The sequence below is a fragment of the Stenella coeruleoalba genome (genome assembly GCF_951394435.1).
Source record: "Stenella coeruleoalba genome assembly, chromosome: 17".
In the NCBI taxonomy this organism is placed as follows: Eukaryota; Metazoa; Chordata; class Mammalia; order Artiodactyla; family Delphinidae; genus Stenella; species Stenella coeruleoalba.
In genome coordinates this window covers 33,101,801-33,123,979 of record NC_137163.1, presented here as the reverse complement: position 1 = coordinate 33,123,979, position 22,179 = coordinate 33,101,801, and the positions used below count along the sequence as shown (strand labels likewise).

The 22,179-nt window shown below is 45.3% G+C and overlaps 1 pseudogene across 1 annotated transcript in view; it reads left to right on the top strand.

The window, feature by feature from the left end:
• The window catches only part of LOC307175974 (large ribosomal subunit protein eL8-like), a 39,258-nt pseudogene that overhangs the window by 11,455 nt on the left and 5,624 nt on the right, over positions 1-22,179 (top strand). Inside the window, exons 3-4 of the transcript XR_013831787.1 lie at positions 4,132-4,204; positions 8,315-8,416. The product of XR_013831787.1 is annotated as a large ribosomal subunit protein eL8-like (transcript). The remainder of the gene's footprint in view (positions 1-4,131; positions 4,205-8,314; positions 8,417-22,179) is intronic.

Here is a 22,179-nt window from a genome sequence, read left to right as displayed (position 1 = left end):
CCTGTGGTGTAAGTGGGGATTCTGTGCTTACCTGAACAGTATTCCAAGAATCCTTCAAGGATGGAAGTTCAAGTTTAGTCCTCTGAGCAAAAAGTTTAGAGAGGTTCTTCTCTGCCTTTGTTTAACTGTGAAAAAAAAAAAAATTCTCCATAGTAATAACAACAAACCTCCTGGTTTGGTTTTGTTTTTTGTGGCTCCCAGCACTCACAGAAAAAGAAAACAGATAAATTAAAACCACTTATGTCCAAGGTTCCCATAGGTAAGAGAAGGAAAGCTTTCTCCTTCTTGGGTAGGGGCAGATACGTGGAGGCGAGGGAGGGGTTTCACACCATTCTGGTGCCTCCCCTCCAATGCCAAAGCTGAGGCAGAATGAGTGACTCAGGAGAAGCCCCAGGGAAATTCTAGGTCTTGCTTCCCTGCATGCCAAGGGGATTCTTGAGTCTCCCCTCAAGGCAGGGAGCCCCTCAGATGCAGCCCAGCCCCTCTATGGAGAGAAGTTTCTACTCACCCACCTCTTAAAGAAGGTACCTGTCGATGAAAAATTAATCAGTCGATCTAAGAAAGAAATGGAAAACTTTATTGGAGGCAAATTTGAGGATTATAATGCGGGAAGAGCACATCAGAAAACTCTGAGAACTGTTCCGCCAGTTAGAAGTCAAAGCACAGTTATATACGTTTTTTGAGACAGAGGGCTGTACATAAATGACGTATTATTGACGGTTTACATAATCCAGATCTAAGCGTCACGTCATCATGGTGGGTCATGTGACCCCTTATAAGATCAAGAAAGAATGTTATCTTTTAAGGAGTTGTCTTGTTGTTGCTCTTTATGGCTGAGTAGGTATTGCTGCTCACGGGGGAGGTCTGGTTGAAGTATAATGCAGATACACAATGCACAGTGAGGGGAGAGGGGAGGCCAAAGGGCAGAGATGAATTTTTTTTTTTGCCTCACCACGTGGCATGCGGGATCGCAGTTCCCCCACCAGGGATTGAACCCATGGCCCCTGCAGTGGACTCGCAGAGTCCTATCCACTGGACCGACAGGAAATTCCCCAGAGAAGAATTTTTATGTTTAGATTTTTCTTGTCTTGCCTTAAAATATAAATTTTATTTCACATGCCTAAGGACTTGTGGATGGGGAGATTCTGGATTCGTTTTTTTGTTCCTTTTCCAGTTCTCTTGGGCTCAGCTGTGTGCTGCCTGGTCATTAGGGACCTGCCAGCCCAGGGCCCTTGTATACTCATGCTTATCCATAGTTTTTTAACTGCTCCAGTCCTGATGTCAGCACTCTAGGTCACTCCAGGTCCTGCTGGACCACTGTGGGAGGGACAGAGCAGAGAGGCCTGGGTCAAATGGGCTGCTTCTGAGATTGCCCCAAGAGACCTGCAGAGAGCTGGTGGGCTTGAGGATTAAAGACCTGAAAAGAGTCATAAGCCAGTGGCTCAGATTTCTCTTGCTGTTCCCGTAGAGAGGCATTGGCTGATAGAAAATACCATGCGAAATCTGAAGCTGTGGCAATGTTTGTATGTCCAACCATCTTTACTTCCATATCCGATCTCTGCAATTGCCTGATAGGGATGATTTGCCAGCCTCCAAAACTGTCTGTGGAGGGGAGCAAAGGAGAAGGCTCTAAGGAAAGATGAGGGAAAGGGAAAGAGGGGAAACCAATATCAAGGACTCTCTTAGGAGATTTTTCAGGGAAGGTTAACCGGAAGCAAAAAAAAAAAAAAAAGAAAAGTCACAAGTTTTGTTTTTAGAGGATATAATACATCTGTGTATATAATTACAGCCCCGCTTAGAAATGCTACAGGGAATTTTCCTTTTCCTCTGCCTCCTCCCATGCAACAGAAAGCTCCAGTTTGGATTTCACACAGGAAGTGTGATGTAGTGCACACCAACTTTCAGGAAACTGGGAAGCCAGAGCTTGATACTTCCTGGTGGGAGGGACCTCTGGGGGCTCTTGGGCCCCAAGGGCAGTAGCCCCAGGGGACTCCAGGAAGAATGATGTGGTTCACCTGTAACAAGTGGAGAGTGGCCAGTTCTGAAAGCTTGCTTTCGGAAAAGAAAAGCTGGATTTGGCTGAGCGATAAGCATGGGCACCTCTGACCCTTTTGTGCTCGGCAAAAAGGGAAGAGGTTGACCTCAAAGAGATACAGACTGTTTTCCTTTGGGCTAGAGGACCCAAGCTCTATTTTGTTTCTGCCTGGAAGACAAGTAGAGCTCATTCCAGTGATGTCAAAGGTCACCAAATACCAGCATCCCTCGTCAGAGTAGCCGTGCTCAGTGTGGGCCAAAGACACCTGGGTTGGTGGTGGTGGATTCTGTTTTGTTTTGCCCTGCAAGAGTGGGTACAACAGTCAGTTAAGGTCTGGTTACCCTGGTGCCAAAAACCAAATCCTAGTACCTCCGGCTTCTGGCTCAGTTGTCCCCAGCCCTCGCAAGTAATCCAGCTGGAACGTGGAGAACAGAAAGGGACCGGATCCGCCCCTTCCTGTGGGTGGGTTCCTTTAGAGTTCTTGCCCAGGTCAGCGCACTTCCGCTGCCAGAAACAGAGCCGGGTGTTTGGGGCGCCAACTCAAATTACTTCACAAGACAGCAGCAATTAGTTGCCTGGGGCCGATGGCTCCCCACAATCTGCATTGCTGAAGTAGTCTGTTACAAACTGATTTGTAATTCCAAATGTACCTGTGCCCCACCCAGTTGTCAACACCTTAGTAATTACCCTAATCCTAAAACCTGGTGCCTGGCAGAAAGGAAGGAGGAGGAGTGGGGATTCAAAAGAGCAGCTGCAGGGCTTCCCTGGTGGCGCAGTGGTTGAGAGTCCGCCTGCCGATGCAGGGGACGCAGGTGCGTGCCCCGGTCCGGGGAGATCCCACATGCCGCGGAGCGGCTGGGCCCGTGAGCCATGGCCGCTGAGCCTGCGCGTCCGGAGCCTGTGCTCTGCAACGGGAGAGGCCACAACAGTGAGAGGCCCGCGTACCGCAAAACAACAACAACAACAAAACAGGACCTAGATGTGCCATCCAAGGCCTGCTAAGAAGAGCTCGCATTTATCCAGCACTCACTCTGCCAGGTATGCACTAAACACTTCTTTATTTCCTGTAAACCTCACCACAGTGCTGGAAGGTGCCAGTGATTCCCATTTTGCTGATGGGGAAACTAAGGCTCTGAGAAATGGAGTCGTTTGCCACGTGGCCAGTAGGAACTCACATGGCCAGTAGGAACTGAAAGCAACTTTGAACTCTCACCTGATTCTCAAGCCCTGAGCTTTGCAGCATCAGGGTGTACTGCTGCTTCAGGCCGATAGATTTAACAAGGGTGGGCGCCAGGAGATGCCAGTTGAGCCAGGAAGGCAGTCATTGCCAAAGTGTCAAAACCAGAAGGGGTCTGAGACCTGAGAAGTGGCAGTCCAGTAGCTGGAAAGCACGGGGCCAAGCGGAGGTGTTCCTGGGACACCAAGTGGAGGCAAGAAGAGCAGACCCCGTGCGCCTGTTGAGGAGCATAAAGGCAGCACCCTTGGCCACTGCCTTATGCTAACCCAGTTTGGAAGTGGCAGAGGTGTGGAGAGCCAGGGAAGAGTTTCTGAATTTGTGTTAATGTCATCTCCCAGCTAAAGGCTGGTGGAAACCATGAAGTTGATGTTGCTTAAGTCATATGCAAATATAAACTGGTCTTCTTCCAAGATGTTTTGAATGGAATGAATGCCCCATCTGGGGGTACCTCCCAATACCTAGCCCCTAAAGAGCCCCTGTGAGGCTTCTCTATCCTTCCTAACCTCGGCTTCCTCCCCGTACCCAGCTGTGCAGGTGTCTCCCTGGAATAGTGAGGGCCAACCTCTCCACTGAGTGCCAGCACTGAGGCGTGGCCCCGCGCTATCTTCTCCCTCACCGCACAGCCAGACATGCTGCTTGGTGGATCTGGGGTCACCCTCTCCATCTGTCTCTCTTTGATAGTTCCATTTTTCCTCCATTTCTGTGCATTTAGTGGTTGATGAATTCAGAGCATCACATACGTTTTTAAGAGACTGCTTACTATACACCAGACACTGTTCTAAGTCCTGTACGTGTATTGACTCTTTTTATCCTCATAAAAGAACATGAAGTGATTAGCACCCTAATCTCCATTTTACAGATAATAACACTTGGGGTCCAGAGAGGTTAAGCTACTTGCCCACGTTACACAGCTGATGAATAGCAGAGCCCAGGTAAGAATCTAGGCCGCCTGAGCCCAGTACCCACACTCTTAGCTGCTCTGCCATGGTGATTCTGGGCTGAGTCAGGGTATCCATTCAAATATCTCTTCCCGGGCATGCCAGACCTATTCGTGGCTGGGTTGCTGCTGCCATCACTGGCTCTGGGCTAGAACGCTGAAATTATATCAAGTTCCCAGGTGAGGATGATGTTATTGTCGGTGGTCAAGGAAAATGTCACAGAGTGTTGTGGATGCTCTGCAGAGGGTGGCGTTGAGTGATTCACCTTCCCTGGGACACCCTCTTCTCTCGCTTTGTACCTGGGCACTGTGACTCAGTTTCTAATGTCATCGGTGGTGAGTCCCGGACCCCTTTGGCAGCATCATCACCTATTCGTAGAACATGCAGTCAGCCATCCGGGACAGGTGCAGAGCAGAAATTCACAGGAGGAACAACATTTAGTGTCACTCACAGGAAAGTGCCAATTCCAGAGCTTAAGAGGAACGTTGGAGGGAGTGAAGATAATAATAACTAATGCTTATTAAGCCCTCACAATGTGCCATCCCTGGTCTAAGCACATTCCAGGAACTTTGTCATTTAATCCTCACCTTGGCCCTCTGATGTAGATCCTATTATTATCCCCCTTTGGCAGATGAAAAAAATGAGGCACAGAGATGTGATTTCCCAAGATCACAGCGCTCGTAAACGGAGGATCCAGGATTCGAATGCAGCCAGTTTCTTCAAAAACTGAGCTCAAACATGCCGCTACTGGGAATTCCCTGGCATTTCAGTGGTTATGACTTGGCACTTTCACTGCCATGACCTGGGGTTCAATCCCTGGTCGGCGAACTAAGATTCTGCAATCCACACAGTGCAGCCAAAAAAAAAAATGATACTACACCTGACACCTGAGCCCTTGTTCTTAACTGCAACTCTATTTGGGAGAGACAGGGACTTTCAGCTGTCTCATTACCAGCTCCATTGTCAGCCTTGAATGAATGAGGCCCCAGAAGCAAAGTGAAAAGAAAGCTTGGCCTAAAATAACTGCATGACTCCTGACTGGGGAACAAGGTGGGGAGGTGAGGCAGGGGAGAGGGGTGCCCCCAGGTGGCAAATTCAGTAAGGGATGTTTCTGACTAGGCTCTAGAAGGAGTCAGAAGAGACTTCCCAGTCAACATCCATGGCAGCAGGGGGCACAGGGAGGGAGAACCCAGGTTGTTCCCTTGACCCTCTGAGTTCCTAAAACAAGACTCCAGCTCTGGTCATCCTTCCCCTCCCACCCTGACCTTGCTGAGCTCTCATTCTTGCCACCTGTTGCTGTTGGTTGCTTGCCCCCATTTCTGAGGTGCTGACAGGAGGGAAATGTATTGCCTGGCTGGTAACAGAGCTTTCATTTTAGCATTGGAAAGCCTGGGCATCACCACTTTGATGGCTACTAAGTATAACATTACTACTTTCTTTTGGATGAAATCTTAAAATTTTGCAAAGATATTTGCAAATCATATATCTGAAAGGGATTAATATCCAGAATGTATAAGGGACTCTTACAACTCAGCAAGAAAAAAATAAACACCCAATTAAAAAAATGAGCAAAGGATTTGGATATTTCTTCAAAAAAGATATGCAAGGAGCCAATGAGCACATGAAAAGGTGCTCAGCATCACTCGTCATTAGGGAAATGCAAATCAAAACTACCAAACCCATTAGGATGGCTATAACCAAAAAAAAAAAAAAAAAAAAAAAGGGAAATAACAAGCCTTGGCAAGGATATAAAGAAAGAACACTTGGGCTTCCCTGGTGGCGCAGTGGTTGAGAGTCCGCCTGCCAATGCAGGGGACAAGGGTTCGTGTCCCGGTCCGGGAAGATCCACATGCTGCAGAGTGGCTGGGCCCGTGAGCCATGGCCGCTGAGCCTGCGCGTCCAGAGCCTGTGCTCCGCAACAGGAGAGGCCACAACAGTGAGAGGCCCGTGTACCGCAAAAAAAAAAGAAAGAAAGAAAGAAAGAACACTTGTGCATTGTTTGTGGGAATGTAAACTGGTGCAGCTGCTGTGGAAAATAGTTTGGCAGCTCCTCAAAAAGGTAAACATAGAATTACCATATTGTACAGCAATTGCACTTCTAGGTATATACCCCAAAGAATTGACAGCAAGGACTCAAATACTTGTACACCATTTTCATAGCAGCATTATTCACAATAGCTAAAACGTGGAAACAATGTCTATCAATGCATGAATGGATGAACAAATTGTGGTATACCCATATGATGGAATATTATTCAGCCATAAAAAGGAATGAAGTTCTGACACATGCTAAAACATGGATGAACATTGGAAACATTATGCTAAGTGAAATAAGTCAAACACAAAAGGACAAATATTATATGATTCTACCTGTATGAGGTACCTAGCATCGGCCAATTCATAGAGACAGAAAGTAGAATGAAGGTTATTGGGAGCTGGAGGGGGAGATGAACGGAAAGTTCAATGAGGACAGAGTTTCTGTTTGGGGTGATGAACAAGTTCTGGAAATGGATAGTGGTTACACAACATTGCAAATGTACTTAACGCCATTGAACTATACCTTTTAAATGGTTAAAATGATAAATTTTGTTATGTATATTTTAGTACCATTTAAAAAAATCACCAAAAAAAAAAGTATATAAAAAGTTCTGTGGGGTTTCATCTCAGCAGTTTATAATTCCATTGACAGTCACCATAACTACGCTACAGAGAGGAGTACCATGTGAGAACCACACTTGGCTCTCCCAGCTGGAACTGAAAACACCACTAGTCTACTCCTTGGAGTTCCCCCAAAGTGAATCTGTCCACACATGGTTGCTATTGGACCCTACCTGTTGCTACAGTATCACTGTGCTGTTACTAAGGAATGAGACATGTCCTGACTTTCAGAGCATTCACACAGTACATAAAACCACTCTGTTCCTTGATATAAGGCCACATCTCCTTCAATACTTAAGCATTAAAAAAAAAAGTGAGCTAAGGATTTATTTGGTTAGAGTTTAAACTCCAATCATTGTTTAGTCAGGGACGGAGCCAATTGCAGTGTTTAAGCTTCATCATTTAGACAGGGACAGAGCCAACTTTACAGAATTCTGGAAGGCAAGCTTAACCTCAGGGTACCTTAACAGTTCTTCTCTGTGGCCAATCCTGAGGATTTAATTCCGAACAAAATTTTCATCCATTTATAACCCCAGTTTCTTCCATCTACTGGAAATACAAAGAAGAATAAGGCATAACTCCTGCTCTCAGGAGGCTGAGAGTCTGATAAAAATGTAGAAATAATACAAATAGATTAAAGTAAATGTTAATAGTCATGTGTTCAATGTGTTCTGGGGTGACCGGGGTCAGGATTGGGGGCACGAAGAGGGGCCATCATGGGTCACAGAGACAGGATGACATTTCAACCAAATCCTGACAGAAGAATGGAGTTGTCCAGGGCGACAAAACACAAAGAGGGACTTCAGGGGGAAGGGATGGCATATGGAAAGCCACAAAGCATGACATGATGGGCCATCCAGAAATCCACAAGCAGCCAGGTGTGGGTAGAGCAGGGTAAGTGGGAGAGTGGCAAGATCCTGAAAGAATATAGAAGGAATTTAGGTGTTACCATGTGCTCCATGGGCAACTGCGGGAGGACGTTAACCACGGAGGGCTCCTGGAGGGGCACAATCAGGTTTTCGTTTCCGCAAAAAAATTTAAAGATTGGTGGTTGGATTTGAGGGATTAGAAGCTTGGCACAAGGAAGCCAGCTGGAAGGTTGTCAGAGAAACCAAGGTGAGAGATGAAGAAAGCCCAGACGCAAGGGCCATTTCAGAGGCAGCAGAGACAAGATAATAATTGTAGCTATTTTACTAGCTCGAGGTCCAAAATGAGGTCACCTCTCTTTTTGGCTCTGCAGAGCTGAAAGACAGCCGGTCCTCCCACGCCCCCTTCTTGTGACAAAGCTGTGGGAACCCCAGACTTGCAATGGGAATGGGGTCTGTAGCTGCTTCCCTCCTCCTTTCTCTTCTCTAGGCATCCTTGCTCAGCCTCCCTACATTATCTGAAGACATCGTTTTACTTTACTATTATTTTAATTTATTCTATTTTATTTTTTGACTTCAGTTTCACAGATGCTTCAAAATTCAAGACAGGATAGGAAGACAGTGAAGAGTGTTCCTCTCACTTCTCTCCCATCTGCTCAATTCCCACCCGGACCTGCAAAGGGTAACCACTGTTTCTAGTTTCTTATGTATCCTTCCAGAGATATTTAAAAATGTGCATTCAAGCAAATATGATGATACATTCTTCCCTTCCTCCTTTTATTTCCTTTTCTTTTTGGGGTTCCTTCTTAGAATACGTTTACAAAACCCCAGGGGAGCTCATTGGGTCTTAAGGAGTCAGTCCTGGTTACCATTATGTCTACTGATAAGCCCTTCTCCTCTGCAGTGGCTAAAGGTATAAGGGCCCCAAGCAGAAAGTCATCTAGTGGGGAGGCCTCATCTCCTCAGGAGGCTCCATTCATCCCTGGACCTACTGCAGAAACTGAGGCACGAATGCCAGCCAGCCACAGCAGTCTAGGCCAGACCCTGAACACAGTAGAAAATGAGGCATCGCTGAGGCTCCCAGTCTCAGGCTGAGGAGGGCGATGCCCTGTGCGATGCTTAGATGTGACCACTCCACAGCCAAGAGGACCCCACACTCTTAGCCATTTTCCCTGGGCTCACCCATGGAGTCAAGTGGCTGGACCACAGGGCACCAGCTCTGGTACTGCTCCCAGAGTCAGCTGTCCAGAACAGAACCCCACTCTGACCCTGAGTCCCCTGGGGGACATTTCTGTTCTTTCCCACCAGCCAACCTCAGCCCAAGTCCAGCCGGGATATTATATTAACTTTTATATTATAAAGAGAGGCCCTAGGTCTCACTGTTTCCTTCCAGAAAGTTCTTTGCAGGTTGCAAACATGAGTGCCTTTGGGAGGAGCATTGCATCGCTTCACACACCAGAAGCAGCTCAGCCCCGAGGGCTTGGGGACACATACAGGTTTTTGATTTCAGTGCTTAGGGCTGAGTTCTTTTTGGTGGTTAAAGTGGATTGTAATAATAAAGGAGGAGGATTGAGTTTGGGGAGGGCCTGGGAGAGGAAATCAGCTCTGAATATATTGAGCTTATCCGTGTGACCTCTCAGCTTCCTATTATAAACATAAATCCTGATTTTAATGGAATCTCAAAGCTGCCTATCACTGAATTCCCTCGAGTCTATACATACCACCCTTCATGATTAACTTTGAGCTTCTTCTGGATCGTAACTAATGAAAGTCATACTCTGAAATCTACACAGAATAGCTGTTTAAAAAAATATACCATGCGATACTCAGGGGATACAACTGATACACACCAAATATAATTATAATAGTGTTTAGTAGTTGAACAAAGATATTCATATACCAATGAGAAGAGGAAGGCTGTATAGAGGATGAACTTACAACTACTAGAGGCTACGATCATGCCGTACATATAATAGGCATTCGATAATTTTACTTTAGTAATCATAGCTAACACTTATGAGTACTCACCATGAGCCAGAAACTCATCTAATCAATTGACATGCCCTATCCCTATGAGGAAGGTATTTTTGTTATTGTTTTTCTTGTTGTCATTGTATTTTCCGTATTTTACAGATGAGAAAACTGAAGTCCATAGAAGTTAAGTAACTTGCTTTTTTAAAAAAACTTAATTAATTAATTAATTAATTAATTGGCTGCATTGGGTCTTCGTTGCTGCCTGCGGGCATTCTCTAGTTGCAGGGAGCAGGGGCTGCTCTTTGCTGCGGTGCGTGCAGCCCTCTCATTGCGGTGGCCTCGTTTGTTGCAGAGCATGGGCTCTAGGCACGTGGGCTTCAGTGGTTGTGGTGCACGGGCTCAGTAGTTGTGGCTCGCGGGCTCTAGAGCACAGGCTCAGCAGTTGTGGTGCACGGGCTTAGTTGCTCCGCAGCATGTGGGATCTTCCCGGACCAGGGCTCAAACCCGTGTTCCCTGCACCAGCAGGTGGATTCCTAACCACTGCGCTATCAGGGAAGCCCCAAGTAACTTGCTTTTTAATCACAGTTACTCTAGTAGGATATCAATTTTGCTACTAACAAGGCCCAAAGTAACAATGACTTAGACAAGAGAGACATTTAATTCTCTCTCATGTCAGTCTCATCCTGAGCTGGCTGGGGCTGATAAGGTAGCTCAACCTTGTTGGGGACCAGGCCTCTTTCATGTTGCTCTGCCTTATCAGAGGGGGTACCCTATTCCTCCATGTCAAAGATGGAGCAAGGAGCAATGTTACTTCTGTATTTCAACAGAGGAAGAACGTAAATGGAGGGGAAACCTGCCCCTTTTAAGGGGATGACTTGGAAGTTATGTTCACAGTCCATTGGCCAGAATGTGGTCACATAGCTATACCTTACTGCAAAGGACGCTAGGAAATGTAGTCTTCACCTTGGCCACATGTCCATTAAAAATTCAGGGAAGAAAGGGAGAATGGTTACTACAGGACAAATAGAGATCTCTACTGCCATCAGAAGTAGAAGTGGAGGGCTTCCCTGGTGGCGCAGTGGTTAAGAATCTGCCTGCCAATGCAGGGGACACGGGTTCGAGACCCGGTCCGGGATAGATCCCACATGCCACGGAGCAACTAAGCCTGTGCACCACAACTACTGAGCCCACGTGCCACAACTACTGAAGCTCACATGCCTAGAGCCCGTGCTCCGCAACAAGAGAAGCCCCCGCTCGCCACAACTAGAGAAAGCCCACGTGTAGCAATGAAGACCCAACACAGCCAAAGATAAATAAATAAAATAAATAAATTTATTAAAAAAAAAAAAGAAGTGGGACTGAAACCCAACAGTTTGACTTCCAAGCCAGAACTCTTTTTTTTTTCCAGTAATAATGATCTTTTAAATTTTATTTTTTTGAATTTTTGAATTTTATTTAATTTAATTTTTTTATACAGCAGGTCCTTATTAGTCATTAATTTTATACACATCAGTGTATACATGTCAATCCCAATCTCCCAGTTCATTCCACCACCATCACCACCCCTCCCCCCGCTTTCCCCCCTTGGTGTCCATACGTTTGTTCTCTACATCTGTGTCTCTATTTCTGCCCTGCAAACCGGTTCATCCAAGCCAGAACTCTTAACTATTACATTCGTCATACTCTTGTCTAAGAAGAATTAGATGAGGTCAGGAGTTGGTAGGGTCTTTCCGATCCTTGCCTACAATTTGAGGCTTTCTTTTAATATTCTACTTTGAGTACATGCATGTGAGCACAGACTTATAGACACAGTATAAAGTTTTTAGATATAGCTGTCCATTGATGGGGACTCAGGTGAGGTCTCCTTTCATCCGTTCCTTGTAGACTTTAAAATTTCAAATTTTCTTTCTTCTTTCTTTCTTTCTTTTTTTGGTGAGTTGCCAAATGACTCACACTTTATTATGCTTGGTATATTATGCTAACATCAGTTTAACAATTTTCTCTGCCACTAGCCTGTAGAATTGGGCTTGGAAATCACTCCCCACAAATGAAATATCCCAGTCTTTCATTAGCAAGTGGGGCAAGCTAGGGTAACCTTTAAGAGTGCTTAGAAAGTATGAGAACATTCAAAATTAGGATCAAACCTCATGAATTTGACACAATTTGATAATTTTCATTAAAAGACCAATTTTATCTCATTCATTCCCAAGTGCTCTATTTTAGGGTTCCCTCAGTAGGATACCACCAAAATCAGGAAGCTTCATAATAGTCCACATATGCAGAACTGCACTTCTGATGCCTTTTTCCCTCACCCCTGTAAAAAGCAATTTTCTTTGAACCTCTCAAGACACTTGAGACATGTTTTATAAAACTAATTTATAGTAAGTATTAATTCAATCGGGCATTACTGGTGTGGCTCTTTCAGCTGTGCAGAATGCCACAGCAATGAGGAAATTGTTTTTTTCGGAGCAGGAGATGCCAATGTGATGACAGACATTTTTTTTAAGGCATATAGCTGGTGGCTGTTAAATCTGTATTTCCTGGCATTCATAATGGTCCGTTAGCCACTGGACGTGAGCAGAGAATTAGTTAATAATCAGGCCTTCTTTTTCATAGTGTGTTTAACAATGCAAGTGCTTCTAAAGAATTATTTCATCTAATCTTAACAATAACCCGATGAGATCGGTAGGGACATCCTGGCAACATAAGAACCTCCCCAACGTCATTCTCACAAGACAAAGGCCTACTCCCTGTATTTAGAACCTGGGTACTCCCTAGTAAGTAGAAAGGACACTTAAATTGTGTTATTTTTCAGCAAATGTTCATTGAGCCCCCCCCCCCCCCCCCCCCCCGTGGACCAGGGCACTGCAAGATGTTGGGGAGCTGCAGGTGAACAAGAAGCAGTCCTTTCCCTCAAAGAACTGCCTGGCAGGGGAGAGACGTCAACACCACTATCTATCATCCAATGCTGAAAGCACCGTAATCAGTGTCTTCTAGGAAAGTGTCAGAGAGGAGAGAGGGTTTCAGAGAATTGCAGGGGACATTTGTACTGTGCCCTGAAGTGTAACTAGGATTTTACATGGCAGGGAAGTGCAGGGAGGACATTCCAGGGAGTGGTTACAGCCTGAAGGGGGACAGAGGCATGGGCGAGAGAGTGGAGAGGAGTGGGCGGCTGGAGCCTGCTGGGGGACAAGGGGTGCCTCTAATTAGGCAGATAGAGGAGGCCTTTTTTGCTCCACTAAAGGGTGTGGGATGGTCCCGCAAACCAGGGAGGTGGTAAAGAGTAGCTCCAGTTACAAGTAAGTCCAGACTCCAAGGGTTTGTTGACTTGGGGACGTTGCTTAACCATCATCTGTAAAATGGGGGTAATGCTCATACTGACGGGTTAGTTTTGAATGTTAACAAGCTGGTATATGTAAAGTGCTTAGCACAGTGCCTGGCACACAGTAAGTGTTGAATCACTATTAACTACTACCCAGCTAATAGTCCTTTACCTTTCTTGAATCACACTCCTTTGAGAATGGAGGAGTCTTCTCCATACATACTAGATTTTGCATACAATTTAATGGGGTTTACAGATCCTTTAAAACTGGATTCCAAGTTAAGAATCCTGCTGTAAGACATAGGAAGTCATCTGAAGTTTTACAGCAGAAGAATGTTAAGATCAGATCTGATTGGTGGGTGGTGGTAGGGAGGGAAATACTGGATACTGGCGAAGGAAACTATCTGTGGTTCTCTTACCTGACTGCATGTTATGATTATCTGTAGAGCTTTTTAGAAATACCAGTGCTCCAGCTTCACCTTCAGACATTCCGATTGAATTAATCTGGGGTGGAGGCTGGGTGTGAGGATTTTCAAAATCTCCCAGGTGATTCTAACGTGTAGCCAGCTTTGAGAACCACTGAGTTAGGCTACTGTTAGGCAGCTGGGAAGAGGATAATTGCAACATAGTAGGGACGGAAAGGAGAAAAGAGGAATGATCCCAGAAACATTTTGGAGATAGAATCAAGATCATGTGAGCAATTAGATGTATGAGAGAGGAGGGTGTGAGGTGATTCCACTAGTCCAGACAGAAGGGGAAGACGTATCTGTGTTTGGTTTGTTGTTTATTGTTTTCTCTTTAACATGTAGGAGGCAGGAGTGGGCAAGGAGAAAACAGTTCGTTCAGTAAACATGTACTTAATATCCATTTATTAAGTGCAAACTGTGGATCTAGGTTTTATTTTGGACATCTTTTACGTGCCTGAAGAAAGTCTCACATGGGCAGCTGGAAATACCAGTGTAAGTTGTCATCAGTCATCAGATCACAGCCAGGAGATGGTGGAAGGGTCTGGAGGAGATCATCCGGGAGAGGGCAGAGAAGGAGATGCGACCACCAGTTACAGAACGCAGAGTAGTGGCCCCCCGAGACCACACTGAGGGAAGGGAGAGCACTGTGTGGGCTGGCGAGAGGAGGATGCCAGAGTTTCCAGAAGGAGTGTGTGGCCATTGTGCGAATGCAGCAGGGAGATGGCCTGAGGTAAGGGCCTGGGGGAGCAGGCCCTAGGTTGGATGACTAGGACGTGGCCATGGCTTTGGAGACAGTGGCAGGGACCCAAGCCAAATTCCAGTGGGTGCAGACGAGAAAGAAAGTGAGGAAGCATGAGCATTGGTGTAGGAAGTTTGGGGTAAAAGCAATGAAAGCAGTAGCTGCAGGGGAGGAAGGGTGGAGGAACAGAGCTTTCTTTTAGGTTGGAGTGGCATTATTGTAGTCTGAGGGGAAGGAGCCAGGCTAGAGGAAGCCATCAAAATACAGACGAGGGAGGAGACAGCCACTGGAGCCAGGGCTCGCAAACACTGGCTGAAGAACCGCTCTCGGATGGGAGAAGGGATGCTTGTTTCTTTGAGGTGGAAGTAGAGAAGTTTCCAGAATGGTACAGCCTGTCTGTTTGAGAAGCCATCTATGGTCATATTGGAATCCCAAGACATCTTCCTACTTACATTCTCCTTTCCAGGCCCAGTTCCCGGAACTCAGTCTGTTTCTTTCCCTCCTCAAAGGCACCACCCCTCCAGGACAGGAGGCTGGCTGGAGAGACAGCTGTAATATATCTGACGTTTCTTCACTTCTCTACTTTCCCAAAAATAAAAGCATGGGGCCTTTTGCTTTGAGTTGATTGTTAATCACAACTCTCGAAGGATCCATCTGAGGATACAAAGAGCTACAGATTCTGAAGTTCCTCAGTCACTTTTGCTGGTTCTTTTCTTTGCCCAGAGGGTGCTCTCCTCTGTTCTCTGGATCTCTCATACCACACCTTGCTTCCAGCCCCATTGCTGACCATTCCGTTATTCCTAAAAGGCTTTCTGCCCCTGGCGTGAACGACGTTAAGTCTCTGGGTTGTCCTCCTGCCCACTGATCCCTCTGCTTTTCCTGATCTCTAGGTGTTGGATGCCCAGAGCTAAGTTCCCTGCTCCTTCTCTTCCCCAAGTCCAATCTCTCCCTGGCCCATCTCATCCAGTCCCATCACTTTAAATTTCATCTTTATGCTGAGGTCTACCCAGTCCTCACCTTTCGCTCCAACACCAGAACTCACCACCCGGTGGAAACGTTTGGATGCCTCACAGGCCTCTCAAACTTCACATGCCGAAAACAGAACTCTTGTTTTTCTCCCCTTCCATCTGCCCCTCCTTCTATTTTCTACTCTCAGTATATGCCTGTAATTGTTTCCTCCGTTGCTTAACCAAAACCCCAAGTCATCTTGATTCTTCTCTTTCACTTGTCCCCCAGACGCAATCAATCCATCAGTAAATCCTGTTGACTCTGCTTCCAAAATATATTGAAATCTATCCACTTCTTCCATCTCCAGTCTAGTCCAATGCTACTCAATGTGCCATTGGCAGACCAGCAGCATCAGTGTCACCTGGGAGCTTGTTAGAAATGCAGAAATCTTGGAGCCTTCTCCGGAATCAGAAACTCTGAGGATGGGACCCTCCAGAGAATTCTGATGCCTTCTAAAATTTGAGTGGTACTGGGACTTCCTTGGTGGTCCGGTGGTTAGGGCTCAGCGCTTTCACTGACGTGGCCCCTGGTTCAATCCCTGGTCTGGGAACTAAGATCCCACAAGCTGCACGGTGCGCCCCCCAAAATTAATTAAAATAAAATAAATGTACCATCGTAACCATTTTTAAAAAAAATAAGTTTGAGTAGTACTCATGTGGTCTAAGGCTTTGTGATCTCTGGTCCAAGCTCCCTCAATAGCCTCCAACTGGTCTCCGTCCTTACTCTCTCACTGCACCATAATCTGCTCTCCTCCTAGCAGCCAGAGTGATTGTTTTCAAAAACAATTAAATCAGATTATGTCACACACAAACACACCCTCCTCTCCCCAGCCCCCACCCACCCACCAGTTTAAACCTCTCATAGCTTCCCACTGGACACAGTATAAGCCAAGTTTTCTTTCCTGATCCAGAGAGCCCTGAGGTGAGATCTGGTCACACCTGTCACCCCCGCCTCTGCCAGAGCCTCGCCTCCCCCTGCCTCTAGGCTCTCCCGTCTGCAGATACACCAGCTTGCTCCCAACCTGGCACCTTTGCACTGGCTGTTCCTCTGTCTGAAATGCTCTTCCCCCGAACTTCAATAGCTGCTTCCCCCATATACCATTTATTTCTCAGTGTAACTGGCACTTCCTTTAGAGAAGCCTTCGCCAACTGACCAATCCAAGATAGCCCCTCTTTACCAGATCACACGGTTTTAACTCGCCGCATAGTACTTATTACTATCCTTTTTTTTTTCTTGTTTATTTATTGTCTGACGTAAGTTTTATGAGAACAGGGACCTGGTTTGTTTTGTTCGCTGCTGTGTCTGAGTGCCTGGAACACTGCCAGGCACACAGTAGATGTTCAGTAAGTATTTGCTGACTGGATGAACTTCACTTCTTCCTTACCTGTAGGCCTGAGGTTGCTATTTGTGAACTAGTGTCCACGCAGTTGCCCGCTTACTCAGCTCTCGTGGCTGCATTTCGGGAGGCTCCAGTCGGTGCCTCATCTCTGACTTCTTTGGAATCTCAGGGAGGTAATCTGAGAGTCAGTGCCCCAAGGTCTCTACTTTTGTTGCGTTTGTTAGGTAGTAGGTGAAGCTGCCTTGTGTTTAAGAACAGGGGCTTTGTGGTCAGAAGCCTGGGTTCAAGCCCTGGCCCTGCTGCTTGCTGCTATGAGACTCTGGGGCCAGCCCCTTCCACTCTCCAAGCCTCAGTCTCCCCATTTGTAATTTGGGGATCGTAACAGTCCCTACAACACAGAACTGCTGAGAGGCATGAATGAGCTGTCTGTAATATACGTGGGAGATGTAAGCCACTCCATAAGTGTTTGCTATCATTATTGTTGTTGTTGTCATTATTTTATACGGAGAGAGAGGAATGTATAAATAGCACTGAGGACTTAAAAAAAAAAAAGTGCAACCATACTCATGATAAGAAAAATGCAAGCTTGAATCCATGGAGATGTTATTCGTCACCTTCCAAATTGGCAAAGCCTAGGAAGTCAGCTGACACTGTTGGTGGAGATGCAAGGAAGCTGGTGGGAGGGCGAATTGCTACAACAACCTCCCTAGAAAGAACATTGGCCGTAGCTAACAAAATCACAAGTGAACATACCCTTTGGCTCAGCTAATCCACTTCTAGGAATTTATGCCACAGATATTCTGGCACATGTGCAAAATGATGTAAGTAAGGTTATTCCTTACAACACTGTTTGAATTTCAAAATATTGGAAGCAACCTATATGTCCATGAGTAGGGAAGTGGTTAAATAAATTGTGGTATATCTATATAATGTAACAAATAAAGTGAGAAATTTTCTTTATGTATTGTTTGTTAGGTGAAAATAGATTGTTAGGTGAAAAAAGCTAGGTGCAAGATAGGGTGTATAGTGGGATCTAGAAAAAAGCAGGCAGTAGGAAAAAATGCATATGTATACGTATTCTTTTGTATAAACAGAAGATCTCTTAAAGGACAAAGCAGAAGAAAAATTTTTATTGTACACTCTGATCTTTTGAATGTTGGACTATATGAATACATTATCTATTTAAAAAGAAAGAAGAAGATTCTGATTCTTTAAAACTTAATTATTGGTACTACTGCTCAGTGCCTCTTATTTTTTAGGCAATAACTGGTTCTAGGAATGGTGAATCTCTCTTAGTAATTACTAATGTCAGAGGCAAAAGCAATGATCACAAAGATACCAAAAATGCAGACATTCTTTGGGTTCTGTGCTTGAAAGTAATAGTCAGCTTGCAAAGGAGATGCCCACAAGTAGATAATAAACGGTGCCTGTGGGAATCTATATCAGCCTGCAGAGAATGTTCTGAATTTCTCCTAAGGTTTTGAAAACACATTTTTTCTTTCTCATTTTTCTAGCATAAAAGCAAATAGTTGGGACTTCCCTGATGGTCCAGTGGCTAAGACTCCGTCCATGTTCCCAATGCAGGGGGCCAGGGTTCGATCTCTGGTCAGGGAACTAGATCCTGCATGCCACAACTAAAAGATCCCACATGCCACAACTAAGACCCGGCGCAGCCAAATAAATAAATAAATATGTTTTTAAAAAATAGTTAACATGTATCTGGAAGATTTTTAGTAATATGTTTTTTTTTTTTGCGGTACGCGGGCCTCTCACTGTTGTGGCCTCTCCTGTTGTGGAGCACAGGCTCCAGACGCGCAGGATCAGTGGCCATGGCTCACGGGCCCAGCCGCTCCGCGGCATGTGGGATCTTCCTGGACTGGGGCACGAGCCTGTGGCCCCTGCATCGGCAGGCGGACTCTCAACCACTGTGCCACCAGGGAAGCCCCATTTTCTTATTATTTTTTAAGGCTACCGGAGATTGGGGCATGTTTGTAGACTGAAAGGAAGGTACCTGGACCCATGGCGAGAGTGACAATGAATCAAGAAGGTCCAGAAAGATTAGGCTGAACCCTGGATATGGCAATAAGGATGTCACCCTAACCTCTGAGACAGCAGGTTTAGCAGTGCTGCAGGGAAGGCAGCCAGATGGAAGCAGAGTGAGGAGGGAAGGGCTTAGGAGTCTCCAGCGATGCACAAGAGGTGGGCACGGCCAGGGGTACGATGGAAGCAGCCGACCACAGAGGCAGCAGAAAGGAACAACAGGGTATGACCACACAGAAATCTGTGTTTTGGAAAACAGAAAGTTCAGAAGCTGGTAGGCCAAGGCTTAGAGGGATTGCCTGTCCCACGTAACATACATGCATTGAACTAGAAACAATACCTTAAACCAACTTCAGCTGGATTCCCGAGGGCAGCCTGACCTTTCCCTTTCCTCGGATCTCTTCACAAAAGTGGATTCTCAACTCTAAGTAGTAATTTATTTACAATCTTTATTATGAGCCAAAAAACGTGCTGGGTTTGTGATTGGCATTTAACAATTCCGAGTTATGTTCTGATGATGACAGCCGCTTGCTCGGCACAGCTGCTACCTTATATCACCCACTGTATATATGTGCTCAGCTCTGCGAAATGCCTCGGCCCCTGGACCTTTACACAGATGCCTGAGTGAGGATGGACCAATCGGTGACCTGTCTTATATCTGTGTCTCCGCCAGGAAGCTTTACAGCTGGGATTTAAACCTGTATCTGCTAGACTCTGAAACCAATAGCTCCGCCACCATGCAAACACACCTGTAATCCCATACTTCCATCAGATTTCCTTTTAAAGGGTCTTATAGGAGGAACGTTAAAATGAAGAGCTCGTAAGACTCTCTGAGAAAACAGACGGGATATAGTCATTGTCTTCCATTGCTTTTGCTTCAAAATATGTAAATTTTCACAATTTTTCTATTAAATAAAATTCAAATGCTTATTTCAGATAAATTAAAGAGTGATGTTACCACGCAGAATTAACTGTCACACCTGGCTGTGTTTTCTCCCAGACTTTCTATAGTCATACGCAGTATGTGTATATATATGTGTGTGGATATATTTCTTCACATAAAGAGTATCGGTCATAGTGAACATATACCATATAAAAATATAGTTTCAACACCATTTTTTAAAACAACATCTTTATTGGAGTATAATTGCTTTACAATGGTGTGTTAGTTTCTGCTTATGACAAAGTGAATCAGCTATATGTATACATCTATCCCCATATCCCTTCCCTCTTGCGTCTCCCTCCCACCCTCCCTGTACCACCCCTCTAGGTAGACACAAAGCACTGAGCTGATCTCCCTGTGCTATGCGGCTGCTTCCCACTAGCTATCTATTTTACGTTTGGTAGTGTATATTTGTCCACGCCACTCTCTCACTTCGTCCCAGCTTACCCTTCCCCCTCCCTGTATCCTCAAGTCCATTCTCTACATCTCTGTCTTTATTCCTGTCCTGCCCCTAGGTTCTTCAGAACTTTTTTTTTTTAGATTCCATATATACATGTTAGCATGGGTATTTGTTTTTCTCTTTCTGACTTCACTCTGTATGACAGCCTCTAGGTCCATCCACCTTACTACAAATAACTCAATTTCGTTTCTTTTTATGGCTGAGTAATATTCCATTGTATATATGTGCCACATCTTCTTTATCCATTCATCTGTCAATGGACACTTAGCTTGCTTCCATGTCCTGGCTATTGTAAATAGAGCTGCAGTGAACATTGTCAAGGCCATTTTTTAAAAAATTTTATTTATTTATTTTTGGCTGTGTTGGGTCTTTGTTGCTGTGCGTGGGCTTTCTCTAGTTGTGGCGAGCAGGGGCTACTCTTCGTTGCAGTGCACGGGTTTCTCATTGTGGTAGTTTCTCTTGTTGCGGAGCACGGGCTCTAGGTGCATGGGCTTCAGTAGTTGTGGCTTGCAGGCCCTAGAGTGCAGGCTCAGTAGTTGTGGTGCACAGGCTCAGCTGCTCCACAGCATGTGGGATCTTCCCGGACCAGGGCTGGAACCTGTGTCCCCTGCATTGGCAGGCGGATTCTTAACCACTGCGTCACCAGAGAAGCCCTGTCAACACCATTTTTGATGGATGGCTGCCTTGAAATACTGTTATATCAGGCTTATCTGTGACCCACGTGCTTGGGAGGATAAATGATCATGAATTAGAATTTCTTGCGATTTACTGATAGACGCTAGGAGGAAGTCTGTTCAAATTTTTCCATAATATGTATTGAAGTGCCATGACTGTTTAATACGAACCTGGGAGATGGGAGGGTGGTGGAGGATAAAGGTTAAGTGCACAGACTCTCAGAAGCCAGAGTGCCTGGGCTTGAATCCCCACTCCCAGTTCCCCCATTTATTAGCTGTGTGACCTTGAGCAAGTTGCTTATCCTCTCTGTGACTGTTTCCTGATTGTATAAAGGGGAATAATAGTACCTACATGAGTTAGTCCATGCAAAGTGCTTAGAACAGTGCCTGGCTCCTAGTAGCATTCAAACCATGTTTATGTTTCAAACTACATTCCCTTGTATTATGTAAATGTTCAAGTTGCTGAGTCGTTTAGTCCAAAAAAACCCAGGGTCAGTTTGACACAGGTGAGGCAGATATAGAAGTTTTTTGGATTGATTGCTGGGGTGGGGACCGAGAGTCTGTATTTTTACAGAACTCTGCAAGTGAGTGATTTTTAGGATCAGCCAGGTTCGCAATCCACTGGTCTATAATACTGGACGCAGATGGACAGAAGTTGGACGGTGGGTGAAACCAGAAAGATTTAGGAGAGTGAGTTTGGGATGTCCCCACCCAGACACAGTGGCCCTTTGTTAGTAGCAAAGCAGTGTGATGCGATATTTAAAACTGGAACTTTGTCAGCTGAGAATCAGTTCAGAAAAAGAGGGCCAAAGCCATGAAAAGGTGGAAGAAACCTGCAGGTGGAGTAGGTTTCTTTCTGAAGTTAATCAGTACTTTTTTGGCAGGGATATTTTTTTCTTCTTTTTGTGCCATTTGGTTTTATCTAGCTTATTTTTAAAAGTATTCAGAGATATATTTTTTTCCTTCTCATAACAGCTAATCTTTATTTAGTATGCGTTGGGCACTGTGCTAGTAGTTTTTAGACTTTATTTCATATAAACTTCCAGAGAGTTGTATGAGGTATGAACCATTGTTCCCATTTTACAAATGACAAAACTAAAATTTGGAGAAGTTAAATAATTTGCACAAGGTGCAATATCCCTTTTCCCTTTCTTTAGTAACACAATGCCAGCTTTATTTGGGGTGGTAATGCATCCAATGAAAAAGCTGCACTTCCCAGTGCCCCTTGCAGCTAGGTGTGATCATGTGCCTACATTCTGGTCAATGAGACGCAAATGGAGTACTATGTGGGACTTTGGGGAAGATTCTGTAAAGAGTATTGACTCTGCCATAAGGTCCTTCTCCATTCCTTCTTCCTGATGCCTGAAATGCAGATGTGGTGACAGGAGCTTCAATAGCCATCTTGGACTTTGAAGATATAAGGCATGTATTAGATGGTGGTGGAGAAAGAAGGAACTTTGTTCTCTGATGACCGCAGAA